This window comes from Canis lupus, chromosome 2 (assembly GCF_048164855.1).
Source record: "Canis lupus baileyi chromosome 2, mCanLup2.hap1, whole genome shotgun sequence".
In the NCBI taxonomy this organism is placed as follows: domain Eukaryota; kingdom Metazoa; phylum Chordata; class Mammalia; order Carnivora; family Canidae; genus Canis; species Canis lupus.
This window is the reverse complement of record NC_132839.1, coordinates 13,437,492-13,451,074: the sequence shown is the minus strand read 5'-3', so window position 1 is coordinate 13,451,074 and position 13,583 is coordinate 13,437,492. Positions and strand designations below refer to the sequence as shown.

Sequence of the window (13,583 nt, the reverse complement as noted above, 5' to 3'; positions counted from 1 at the left end):
AATGAAGACATATAAAAATGAAGATTGTATTTTAAGAGGATTAAAACCTTCCAAGTATCTTGTCATTCTGACACCTCTATTTTCTAACAGTGCCCTTGTGTTACTCAGGTAGATCTTTTTCTTGCATTTAACTTTAAAAATTGCACTCTAGTTTTATAATTACAGTGGCTACTGTACATTGTTCTATAATTTATTTAGAGCTTTTAAATTATAATATCTCTTCAATTTAACTGCAGATTTCTTCCTTTCTTTCTTTGGTCTGTCCTGTGGCTGCTTTTCTCCTCCTCATATCCACCTGCTCCTTCTTCTCTGTATATGTTGAGGAAAACTTTTTTTTTTGTCAATTTTAAGAGAATCTCTTTCAAAAACAGGAAAATAAACCAGTCTGTGGACAAATACCTATAGTTCTCCCATTTCAGCACTCTTATTCACCCTTTGAAGCTGTCTACTCTGCCCTGGCAGAGATCAGGAGGACAAGCATACAAAGAAGGCTATAAGTGAAGGGTGGTTGTTATCCATTCACTCTTTATTCTGAAGGAATAAGTCCTGAGTACTTTAATGGATACTCCCAATGGGTACAATTACTTGTTTACTAAACACTTTTGTGTGTTTTAGCAGTACTGGATGAACCTTGAACAAAGATCTCTGCCCTGGGTGTTTCTGAACATCTCAAAGAATGGTTGATATGTTGTTCAAGGAGAACAGAAATGCAGAGAGAATTAGGCTCTGAGCATAAGCCAAACTCTGTCTTGTTGTATTTTCTCATCTTTTAACTGTTGAGGCCTAGAGAAGGTTGGTTCTAGAGGGTGGACATTGTGCTTGGATCAGTTTTAATGCCACATCTGAGACTTCAGGGAAAGCCAAGAGCAGCATGACCAGTACTTCTCTTGGGAATAGTCAATTACTCAGTGTATCTTTCTATATGACCTTGTACTAAAAAAAACACCAATCAGTACAATGGACGGTGTTTTCCAACAATGATTTTGTAGAAATTGCAAAATATTCTTTGTTTGGATCGTTACTTCAGAGAACAACATTTAAGTAAATGAAGACCTAACATTAAACCATAATTGAAAGAAAGATTTTTTTTTTAAAGATTTTATTCTTTCGTGAGAGAGACACAGAGAGAGAAGCAGGCTCCATGCAGGGAGCCCAATGAGGGACTGGATCCCAGGACTCCAGGATCACACCCTGGGCTGAAGGCAGGCACTAAACCACTGAACCACCCAGGGATCCCAAAAGAAAGAGTTTTCAAACTACCTTTGTAAGATGTAACTATCTGGATACTATTTGGTCATGTACCTTGATCCAGGAAGGATATTTAGAATACCTGGTGCGATTATGGATGGTATATCCTGGACTAGCCACTCTCACTTGGCTTAGTTAGACCTCCCAGGACGAGTTAAATACTCAAGTGAGATCCTGAAATACAGGCATTTTGTGTAGTTATTTGGCTTGACTACTAGATATAAGGTTGAAAACTTTTATAATAGAATGAGAAGTTTTTCAATGGGAATAAAAAAGTAGCTTTGACAAAGAAAAGGAAAAGAAATTCAGATTTAGCTGTCGACTGCTCTACCTTCAACTTTAGCTCTCATTTCTAGTATAGAAAGTAGAAGAAGTGAGGTGAGACTATAGATTATGGTTAGTTCTTTTTTCAAAGTAGGTTTTACTTTCTTCATTCTTTGATCCATTCATTCCATTTAACTTAATTTTTTATTGTGGTAAAAACATTTAACATGATATCTACCCTTCCAAGAAATTAAGTGTGTAATTCAGTATTGTTAACTGTAGGCACAATATTGCATAACAAATACCTAGAACCTATTCATCTTGCATAACTAAAACTATATGCCCAGAGTGCATAGGTGCATATTACAGCAACTCTCCATTGACCCCTCCCAAGACCCTGGTGACCACCATTCTAGTCTACGTTTCTAATGTTTGACTCTTTTATTTTTATTTTTCAAAGATTTATTAGAGCATACAAGCAGGGAGAGGAGTGGAAGGGGAAGGGAGGGAATCTCAAGCAGGCTCCAACTCCCCACTGACCATAGAGCCTAATCTCATAGAGCCTAATCTTGAGATCATGACCTCAGCTGAAATCAAGAGTTGACTGTTTTACTGCCTGAGACACCCAGGCACCCCAAAGTTTGACTCTTTTAGATACCTCATATAAAAGGAATACTGCAGTATTTGTCCTTCCATGACTGACTTATTTCACTTAGCATGATGTCCTTTAGAATGACTTATTTCACTTAGCATGATGTCCTTTAGGCTCATCTGTATTCTCACAAACTCAGGATTTCTTTCTGGAGATGAATAATCTTCCATTGTATGTATATACCACATTTTATATATCCATTCATTTGTTGAGGAATACTTAGGTTATTGCCATACCTTGGCTATTGTAATTAATGCTGCATTGAATATGTGAGTACAAGTATCTTTTGGAGGTATCAATTTCAATTCTTTTGGATATATATGGTTTTTTTATTCCTCAAATCCTACTGTTACTCATCAGATAAAGCTGATGTCTCAATGTCCTGTTTTCTTCTTTTTCTGTAGGTAGCGCAAACTGGGATATGAAGAGAGAATTGCAATTCTTTTTTTTAAAGCTTTTATTTATTTATTCATGAGAGAGCCCGAGAGAGAGGCAGAGACCAGAGGGAGAAGTAGGCTCCTTGAAGGGAGCCTGATATGGGACTCAATCCCTGGGTCTGGGATCATGCCCTGAGCCGAAGGCAGACACTCAACCACTGAGCCACCCAGGCATCCCAAGAATTGCAATTCTTGTCCCTTTTTTTAAATCTCAAATTTGCCATGTCCTGAGATGCCTCACTGCTGTCACTTGAACCTATTGATCTCCTTCTCTGGAAGAGAAATGATATGTACAAGTATCTTCAGAATAGTTTCAACAACTCCCTCCCCATATATTTCTCATAGGAGGAAAAAATTTACTGTGCTTCTACACTTTTCTTAGAGGCCTTAAGCTGAATAAGACTTTGCTGAACTGAATAATCTGTCTAGTCTGACAACATTTATGAAAAAATGGTCATAACGTGGGAATTCGTAAGCACCATACACACTCATAGTTAGGTTTTCATGTTCTAGCTCTTTGACTTGGAAGGGTACTTGTTAGTTGTGTGGCTCCAAAGAGACTTCTAAGTAGAGATTTTAGTGTTGACTGTGTGGCAGTCATGGACCAGAGTCACACCATCTGGGAGAATTGTCCTAATAATGTGTTTATTTAAATGATACCCACATTCCCCAGTAACTGTAAACTCCCTGAAGTCAGGGGTTGTGTCTGCCTTACTCACACTGTTACCTTCAATGGCTAGCACTGTTCTGGCATATAAATAGAGGCTGAGTCAATTGTTTGTGAATGAATGAATGATTTTTAATAGGAAAGTGTAGGAGGGCCCTTGAACTCTACAGAACAGGAATTTCCAATATAGCTTTAGACAGCAATGTTGGAATAAAAGACAACCATAGCATATAAGCAATTGTATTTTGTTATAAAAATATTTTTTCCATTTCAGTTTATGTATACATTAGGTTTATTTTTCTATAAGAGAAAAGGGAAATTAAATTAGCAATATTTAGAAGACTAAGACCTATTATATATAGATGGATTTCTTTAAACATTACTGAAATCAAGCATCTGGTAGGATATATCACGTAAAACATTTTTAGCATAACCAAAATCTTATTTAATTTTATTGCTATTTGAGGTTGCTATTCCTTTCCATGGGCCTCTTATAAAGCATCATGATTTTATGGAATTCATACTCGCTTTAAATGACATCATGGGGTTTTAGCTACTACACCTATTAGCTCTGCTAATCTTTTTTAAGCTGATAAAGGAAACAAGATAAAGCAAAATCTGCCTTTATAGGCAGCTTGATATAAAAGAAGCTTCAAATTAGTATGATTACTTAGCAACAACATATTGCTAAGGCTGTCAGATTTTCACTCTTTGCTAAAAAATTTCTAATTATTTTTCCATTTCTCATAGTTGGCCCAAGAATGACTTTTGTCCGTGATATCAAGATCACTTAATAAAAAATTCCTATGACTATCAGCAATTAATTTCCTCAGTTTATCTTCCCAAAGTGAGAAAATTCCCTCTTTAACACTTTTTTCCTCTCATCCACGTCTTATAAATAAGCATTCAGAAAATTCTAAACAAAACTGTTCAAGAAATGATAGTACATCGGTTTCCTTCTCTAGTGTCATGCCAATATCCTACCATCAGCTGTCATTTAATAAGAGCAGGACCAGCTCTTCCAACTTGAGAGTGGTAAGTAGTCATTAAAGAATTGAGCTTTGAAGAAGGGTGAAACCCAGAAGATCTCTAGAGATACTTCCTTTCACAATGAGCACTGCTTCCTTTCCTCAGTTGTAATTTTATCCAGTTAGGCTCAACTTAATAAAGCCTTGATGTTACATATAAAAGATCAAATTAGGGAACTACCTTTGTTAGGTCAAGTTCTCAGGACAAGCCTTCCAGCTGAGAAATGAGAGAGACAGGGCTCCTTTTGCCCTTAATGCTGATGGCAAATAAAAACCAAAGTGGAAGGAGCAGGAACTTGAAGTTTGCAATACTATTTTATGGCAGAATCAAGTATTTTATAACTCATGAAAACTGAATTAAATAGTTTTTTTGGGGGAGGCCGGGGGGGGGGAACAGTATGATAAAATCAGGAGGAAAAAACAAATCTGCCATCATATTTGTCTGAATGCTTGATAGGAACCTGTGATCCTTTGTGCAGTGTTTCTGAAGGAGCCACTAACAAGCTTCTGAGAACATGGAGTCCTGGCATAATGACAGGACCTTGTCACAGTTTCCTGATGGGTGTGTGATTCTTGGCTTTTATTTTCAACTTGCTATGGAACTCAACTGCCACTGACATGTGCAAAAGGAAATTTGCATAGCATGTTAAAAAGAACTTTTAGATCTCACCTAATTAGGAAAAAAAGATCATGAAAATTCTGTTGGTGAGCTCTGAGTAATTTATAGGGTTTATTTATTCAGTACATTCATTCATTGCTTTCACATGATAGTAGTTATCCACCCACTGTTCCCTCTGAATTGCATCTTAACAAGATCATGCTCTTTTTCCTAATTTATTGAACTAGCATGGAATAGATTTATATAAAAATTAGCTGCTTAAATACTTCCTTGATGAAAAACATAGCTGTTGTAATTTTATTATGAATTTTAATCAGGGAAAAAAATGACCTTTGAAATTTTCTTCTATCATTTTATATTTCGTGTGTATGTGCTTCTCTTTCTTTATATGATTAGAAATCTTTGTGATTTAATTAAATTTTAAATAGAAAACATGTGACAGGACAGTAAAGGTTTATTTTGTAAGAAAAATCTTAAGGAACCAGTTTATAAATTAATATGACTAACAGAAGACCTGTTTTCTCTGAAAATACTAATTCTTCCAGGCCAGTGCATCTACTTCACAATATAACACAATGTGATTTTTCTTTTGCTTTAGAAAAACAAAAAACAAAAAACAAAAAAACCTCTGAAGTGAATCCAAAAATGCCCTGTACTTAGTTTCTTTTGATGCAGGGTTCCAAGCCTTTTGAGGTTCCCTTGTAACTGTTGCCAGTCAGGCAAGTACCTTTTCATGCTATGTCCAAAGTAGCAAATTAGGAAGATGTTTCTCTGATAAGAGAAATCTTTTCTTTTTTCTTTTTTTAAATCCTGCTGGAAGATTATAAGAAACTGTGTGCCGGATGGAAGATTTCAGTACGTCTCAAACTTTAATTTGTAAAACTATAAGAGAGGTGTTTAAAAAAAAAGTTCACCTTTCGATGGACACCGAGGCTCCTTCCACAGTGTGGCTATTGTGGACATTGCTGCTATAAATGGATAAAGAAGATGTGGTTTATGTATACAATGGAATATTCCTCAGCCATCAGAAATGACAAATACCCACCATTTGCTTCAACATGGATGGAACTGGAGGGTATTATGCTGAGTGAAGTAAGTCAATCGGAGAAGGACAAACATTGTATGTTCTCATTCATTTGGGGAATATAAATAATAGTGAAAGGGAATAAAGGGGAAAGGAGAAAAAATAAGTGGGAAATATCAGAAAGGGAGACAGAACATGAGAGACTCCTAACTCTGGGAAACGAACTAGGGGTGGTGGAAGGGGAGGAGGGTGGGGGGTGGGAGTGAATGGGTGACGGGCACTGAGGGGGGCACTTGATGGGATGAGCACTGGGTGTTATTCTGTATGTTGGTAAATTGAACACCAATAAAAAATAAATTTATTATTAAAAAATAAAGGGTTAAAAAAAAAGTTTTCCTTTATCTTACTAGGGTCCCTGGCTGGGTCTGAAAATTAAGTTGACAAAGACAGATTAAGAGGAGCACATGCAAATTTAAGTTTTACATTACATGGGAGCCTTTGTAAATAAATGAAGCAGTGGCTAAATCCGAGTATTTCAATGCTAGATTTGATAAGCAATGGATCATTGTAGAGAAATATAAGGCAAAGAGTATGAGGTAAGTATAGTAAACTGGGAGAAATTTAGCAAGATGTGTTCATTCACATTCTTCTTTCTGTCCCTTTGTCTTGGAGATAAGGAAATCCCTTGCCTTTGGGTCTAGGGAGGACATCTTTCACAACCCTAATCTAATGAAAGGTCAGAGTCCTTCCTGAGCCTGCCATTTTCTCAAATTACTCTGTTTATAATACTCAGTTTACCAGTGCGCCATATTTGGGGGTATTGGTTTCTTAACATCATCAAAATTACTTGTGGATGTTGCCAAATGAGTATACTCAAGCTCCAACACCAAAGAGTTGATCTAATGAGTGTGCACAATTGTATGAGAACATTAAGTACCCCCAAGTGATAATCAAGGTGGCTGTCTCAGGATTGTAGAGAATGCTGGTTAAATTACTAATGCAAATATTCATTTCTATGAAAAGAGGGTAACCAGTTAAAATTACATCTACCTGAAGAAAGAAATTACAATATTGTGTGTTTGGTTGTTTTTCTAAATTAAAACTGGCAGAGAGCAGAAATTTGAGGTTAAAAAAAGATACAGGAAACAGAAGGGACAGTCTTAAAATGCTGCAGATGCTTTCTTAAAAAAAAAAAATATTTATTTGAGAGAGAAAAAGTGTGAACAAGTGAGAGTGAGCAAACACAGCAAAAGGGGCTGGGAGAGGGGAAAGGAATCTCAAGCTGACTCCATACTCAGCCTGGAGCTTATGCAGGGCTTGTTCTCATGACCCTGCAATCATGGATCATGACCTGAGCCAGAAGGAAGAGTGGGATGCTTAATGGACTGTGCTGCCAAGAAGCCCCATTTTTTTTTTTTTAAGTAATCTCTATACCCAACTTGGGGCTTGAACTTAAAACCCTTTTAGGCACCACTTGCTCTACCAACTGAGCCAACCAGATGCCACTGGAGATGCTTCTTTAAAAAGAAAAAAATCTAGTAATGAAAAATTGAGTTGGTTATAACTGGTCCTCATACATCAAAATAATTTTTTTATTCTTGTTGCCATATCAAAATAGTGGACATCAGAGGGATTGCATTTGAGAAGTATAGAGATTAATTGGTCACAACATTGCCAATTTGCACAACTTCATCATGCAGTTATTACCCCTAACCCCTAAAGGTGATGTTTTCTTTTCCATGGTTTTCTGTTTCTGTGGTTTTTCAGTGCTAGACAGGTATATCACAATCAGGAGAATTACAAGTTGTTTTTTTCTTTCTCTAAAAGCAATAATTATTGAACTTTAGAAGGAAAAGGAAACTGAGATGTATTAAAATGATTGTGTAACATAAGAACCTGATTTGTAGAGTGATTGTTTCTCCAACTTTCCCAGAAAGCCCAGGGCCTGGGGAAAATGTTTATGTGGTACTAATTTACTGGGGAGTACAATCTCCGGGAAGCCCAATGTGAGAGAAGAGCAGAGAAGGAGGGAATGTGTCACCCAAATAGCCATCTCTTGGTACCAAGTTAAACTGATGGCTTGATTTTGCAGGACCATATTCTGAGAGAACATATGAACAAATGTTTCTCAAAATAGTCTGCTCAGGGGCAGAAGAGATGAAATTTTCTCCTGGCTTTTACATCTAAATGGTCAAAATTTTGTCCAAGTGGTGTCAATCCTCTTGTATTGCCAGGCTGCATACTTGACCAGCAATAGAGAAACCCTCTGGCAGGAAACCAGAGTCCTGTGGTAGAGAAACTAGCAACTTTGTTCTCCTGTGAGGTTGGTAACTGTGCAGAGCTCTTGAAGAGTTTATTGCCTTGGCAATGCCTAGAGTAAAACATGTGGCCAGGGATCTTAGACACAAGCTGATGCAGGAGGATCTTAGGAGACACAGAAGAATCTGATCCAGGGACCTTCTCTCTAGTTATGATAGAACCATGACTAGAACTTATTTACATGACATATATTAAAAACAAAAGTCTGGAAATGCCTGTGTGACTCAGTTAAGTCTCTGACTTTTAATCTCAGCTCAGGATCTCAATCTCATGGTCATGAGTTCAAGACTTGCCCTGGGCTCCATGCTGGGCATTAAGCCTACCTAATAATTAAAAAAAATTCTAATCATAAGTTTTTAGCAATGGCATGTAAGAAAAGGGAAAGCAGGTCACCTATGACCCTATGTTGATACTTCATATCCAGAAACATTGGTTTTACATTCTTAGAAAAGGAAACAAATGGCATATGTCTCTGACAATAGGATGGATAATTGAAAAATTCCTCTGACAAATAAAATGTTAATTAAAAAGATAGCAAACATATCTGTGCATATACTACTAATCATGTGGGAAAAGGACACATTAAACATACGGAGTAGTAACTTCTGTTTATCAGAAGTTGAAATGGCAAGACAGTATAGAAGAGAAAGTATTTTGAGATAAATAACAAAAAAATTGTTTCTATGCAGAATATAAAAAAGGGTCCTATGAAACAATGTAAGTTTAAAAAAGGATAGACAAACCAATAATAAAATGGGCAAGAGTCTTGATTCCCCACTACCCGCCCCCCCAAAAAAGGTGCCCAAATATCCAATGAGAGTATAGAAAGTGTTTTATATCAACAGGAATATATGTAAGTTAAACCTATGGTGAGATGTCAGCATATATTTATCAGAATAATTAAAATTAAAAAAAGATTGATAATGGGGAGGTTATGAAATGGAATTTTTACACTGATTTGCTGGTGGTATACATTATTAGTATGATTACTATGAACAGTGTATGGCTGTATTTACTGACCCTGAACATATATATATATATATTCATTCTCTGATCCAGAAATTATATTTATAGAATATAGTCAACAAAAATGCATAAATAGAAGCATGAGAAGACACATTCAGAGCATTTTTATTCATTTAAATACAATGGATGAATAAATTGTGCTATGTCATTTTCAGGAAGGAAAATTTTTCTTCTACCCCTTTAGGTTCAGTATTTGGGGGTCTGTGAATTAAACTGTCAAAAGACAGGTTAGCAAGAGAAAAAACAGTTACTTACAAATGTAACAGAGAATTCACAGGAAAATGTGACTAAAAAATAGATTGGGGGCAGGGCACCTGGGTGGCCTAGTGGCTGAGCATCTGCTTTGGCTCAGGTCATGATCCTGGGATCCGGGATCGAGTTCCATATCAGGCTCCTTGCGTGGAGCCTGCTTCTCCCTCTGCCTGTGTCTCTGCCTCCCTCTCTCTCTGTCGCTCATGAATAAATAAAATCTTAATATAAGCCCCCAATCTATTTTTTTTATCTTAATAGTGGAAGTGGAGGGGGAGAAAGAATGCTTATGGGAAAACAAAAGGCTTTTAAGAAAGATAAATAGGCCTTTTAGAGAATAGGTGGAGGATATAATAATTTTGTCACAATGTCTACTTAGGTGATTTCTTATCTGGAGTTATTTCTGGTGTTAGAAGTCTGTCTTTCCTGATGGTGACTTTGAGGGAAGAGATTTATGACAGTTCAAATCTTTAAGGAGGCTCTGCAGATAATGGAAATAAAAGGACAAACTCTTAAGTGGTAAATTCTATATCTCTTCCATATTTATATAATTAAAATTATTCATATCTATAACATAGTTAAATCTTACATAATGCTGAATAAAAAGCTAGATAAAAATGAATGTGTATAGTGTGAAGAATACATATTTTATAAAGTTCAAAAACAGACAAAGTAATATATGATGTGAAAAGTCAGTATGGTCGTGGTTTCTATTTGGGAGTTTAGTGATAGGAAAGAGCAAGTGCGGGCTCCCTTGGGGGGCCCTGGTATATTCTTAATCTTTGTGTAGGTACTGGTTATGTACAGGTGTCAATTCTGAAAGGTTCACTGAGCTATACATATAATTTATGCACTAAGCTACCTGTATTTTACAGTGTAACAATTAGTACCAAAAATGGAATATGTAAAATTATTAGTTGTAGTAAAGCTATTAGGCATGTAAGAAATGTAGAGTAGTATACTTAGGTTTTAGGAATGGATGTCAAGATGCTTTTAATTTAACATGCATTAGTATAAAAACAGTATATTTTTAAAAGTTATGAGTAAGTATTAAATTATATATCTTCAATGAAAAAGAAAAAAGGGAAAATAATTTGTGGAACATTTTTATAAAATGGGCATTGTCTAGCAAAATACTGCATATCAAACAGACTAAATCATGTTATAATCATTCAAGAAATTTCATCAGTAAATGTACCAAGAGAAAGTTACCATCAGATTTTTTTTTTTACACCAGATTATATTCTTAAAGATTTTATTTATTCACTAGAGACCAAGGTAGACAAGGTAGACAAGGTAGACAAGACCAAGGTAGAGACAGAGGGAGAAAGCAGGCTCCTTGCAGGGAGCCAGGTGTGTGGGACTCAATCGTGGGATCAGGATCACGCCCTGAGCCAAAGGCAGACGCTCAACAGCTGAGCCACCCAGGCGTCCCAACACCAGGTTATTTTCAAGGAGAGTTTTACCAATCATTCAGGGATAATTCTAATCTTATACAAACCCTTCTGGAGAATGAAACAAGGGAATATTCCTGGAATCATTTGATCAGGCTTATATAATCTTTTTTTTAAATAAAATAATTTTTTATTGGTGTTCAATTTACCAACATACAGAATAACACCCAGTGCTCATCCCGTCAAGTGCCCCCCTCAGTGCCCGTCACCCATTCACCCCCACCCCCACCCTTCTCCCCTTCCACCACCCCTAGTTCGTTTCCCAGAGTTAGCAGTCTTTACGTTCTGTCTCCCTTTCTGATATTTCCCACACACTTCTTCTCCCTTCCCTTATATTCCCTTTCACTATTATTTATATTCCCCATATGAGTGAAACCATGTGATGATTGTCCTTCTCCGATTGACATACTTCACTCAGCATAATACCCTCCAGTTCCATCCACGTTGAAGCAAATGGTGGGTATTTGTGATTTCTAATGGCTGAGTAATATTCCATTGTATACATAAACCACATCTTCTTTATCCATTCATCTTTCGATGGACACCGAGGCTCCTTCCACAGTTTGGCTATTGTGGACATTGCTGCTAGAAACATCGGGGTGCAGGTGTCCTGGCGTTTCACTGCATCCTGAATCTTTGGGGTAAATCCCAGTGGCACAGCAGTTTAGGCTTATATAATCTTGATAGCAAAATCAGATAAAGGAATTTAAAATTAAAACTATAGAGGATACCATGAAGATGGCTAAAAAAAGCGGAGGAAAACAAAGCAAAATCTAGTAAGGTACATACATACATACATATATGCAGACCAATTCAAGTGTACCCAAGAAACTGAAGATGGTTAAACAAAGCAACTTTAAATGTGGTCATCCTCTTACAAGCATTTGCTAAAATTTAACACTGGTGCTTAAAAACAGATTAGAAAACAACAAATATATTACAATAGAAGGAAAACTTAACGTGATAATCAAGGTTATCTACCAAAACTAGAGCAAAACACATAATTAACAATGAAATGATAGAATTCCTTTTTTCCTTCAAATCAGAATTGAGGCTGCTGTGCCTGCTACCACTGCTTACACTCATCTTTGGAGGTCCTGGTCCACTCAGAAGGGCAAGTAAAAGATATTAAAAAGTATAGGATTAGAACAATAGAAACATGGATAAAATACTGCTTACAGTGAAAACTCCAGGGAATCTACTATATATTAAATTGCCAAATATTAAATCTACCAAATACTAAAATCTCCATCAGAGTGCTGTCTTAGGATTAATACAAAAAAATTGCTGAAAACAGCAAATATTTAAAAACATTAAAATAGGTTGGCTCGGTTAGTAGTGCATACAACTCTTGTTCTCAGTGTTTTGAGTTTGAGCCTCATGTTGGGTGTAGAGATTAATTAAAAACAAAATAATATATATTAAAATATATTTAAATTGGTGACTAAAATTGTAAGCTACTAGATTTTTTATTTTTATTATTTTTAAAATTTTATTTATTCATGAGAGAGAGAGAGAGGCAGAGACACAGGCAGAGGGAGAAGCAGGCTCCATGCAGGGAGTCTGATGTGGGACTTGATCCTGGGTCTTCAGAATCACGCCCTGGGCCAAAAGCAGGTGCTAAACCACTGAGCCACCCAGGGATCCCCTAAGCTATTAGATTTAAACCAAAAGTGTGTGAAGCTTGTATAGAGAAGATAATATTTTCTGAAATGTTAAAGATACACCATGTATTGTCCTAAAGATGTCCATTATCCTCCATTTAATATTTTTATTGAAATTTCAGTCAAAATACCAAAGGTACTTTTGTGTAAAACAAAGCAATTTTAAAACCTATTTGGATTAAAAAAACCAAAAAAAACAAAAAACCTAAATAGTCAATTTTGAACAAAGGGGAGACTGGACTTAGAAATGACACTAATTGTCAAAAACTATAGTAATTCTGTTGGATGAAATTAATGCCATAGAATATTCACTTAATAGACTTCCGTATACATGGAGAGTTGGTAAACGGCAGAAATGAAATCATAATATGGAGAAAGAATAAAACATTAAACAAAAAGACATACATAATAGAAATTATCTCACATGATGTATAAATATCAATTCCAACTGCATTAAATTTAAAATATAAAGAATTAAACTTTCTGCAACTGGTACATTAAAGAACATAAGTCATAGGATACTCTCAGGAATTTTATTTTTCCTTAAAATTTTCCTTATAAATATACTTCATACAATCTTTTCTCCTTGTTTCCTTGAGTTAATTAACTTGTCTCAATGCTGTAATATTACTGTTTACTTTTTGGGAGAAGAATAAAATCTTTTTAGTCATATACATATATATATTCTCTCTCTGTATATGTATAGTCCTATAATGCTGGGGATGAGAACTAATCTAATGGCATTAAAGTCTCTCCTCTCTCCAAGCTTATGTAAACTGATGGAAAGAAACTTTAAGAAACTTTAAGAACATGCTGGTTTCTTTTCTCTTGTCTCAGAAACAAAAGCAAAAATGAACTATTGGGACTTAACCAAGATAAGAAGCTTTTGCACAGCAAAGGATACAGTCAACAAAACTCAAAGACAACCTACA

At 35.9% G+C, this 13,583-nt stretch overlaps 1 long non-coding RNA gene across 1 annotated transcript; it reads left to right on the top strand.

Moving 5' to 3' along the window:
• The first annotated feature begins 2,600 nt into the window (after positions 1–2,600).
• LOC140609860 (uncharacterized) lies at positions 2,601–6,535 on the top strand. Its single transcript, XR_012011592.1, has 2 exons — positions 2,601–6,007; positions 6,350–6,535. It is a non-coding gene; the product is annotated as an uncharacterized lncRNA (long non-coding RNA).
• The last annotated feature ends 7,048 nt before the right edge of the window (positions 6,536–13,583 follow it).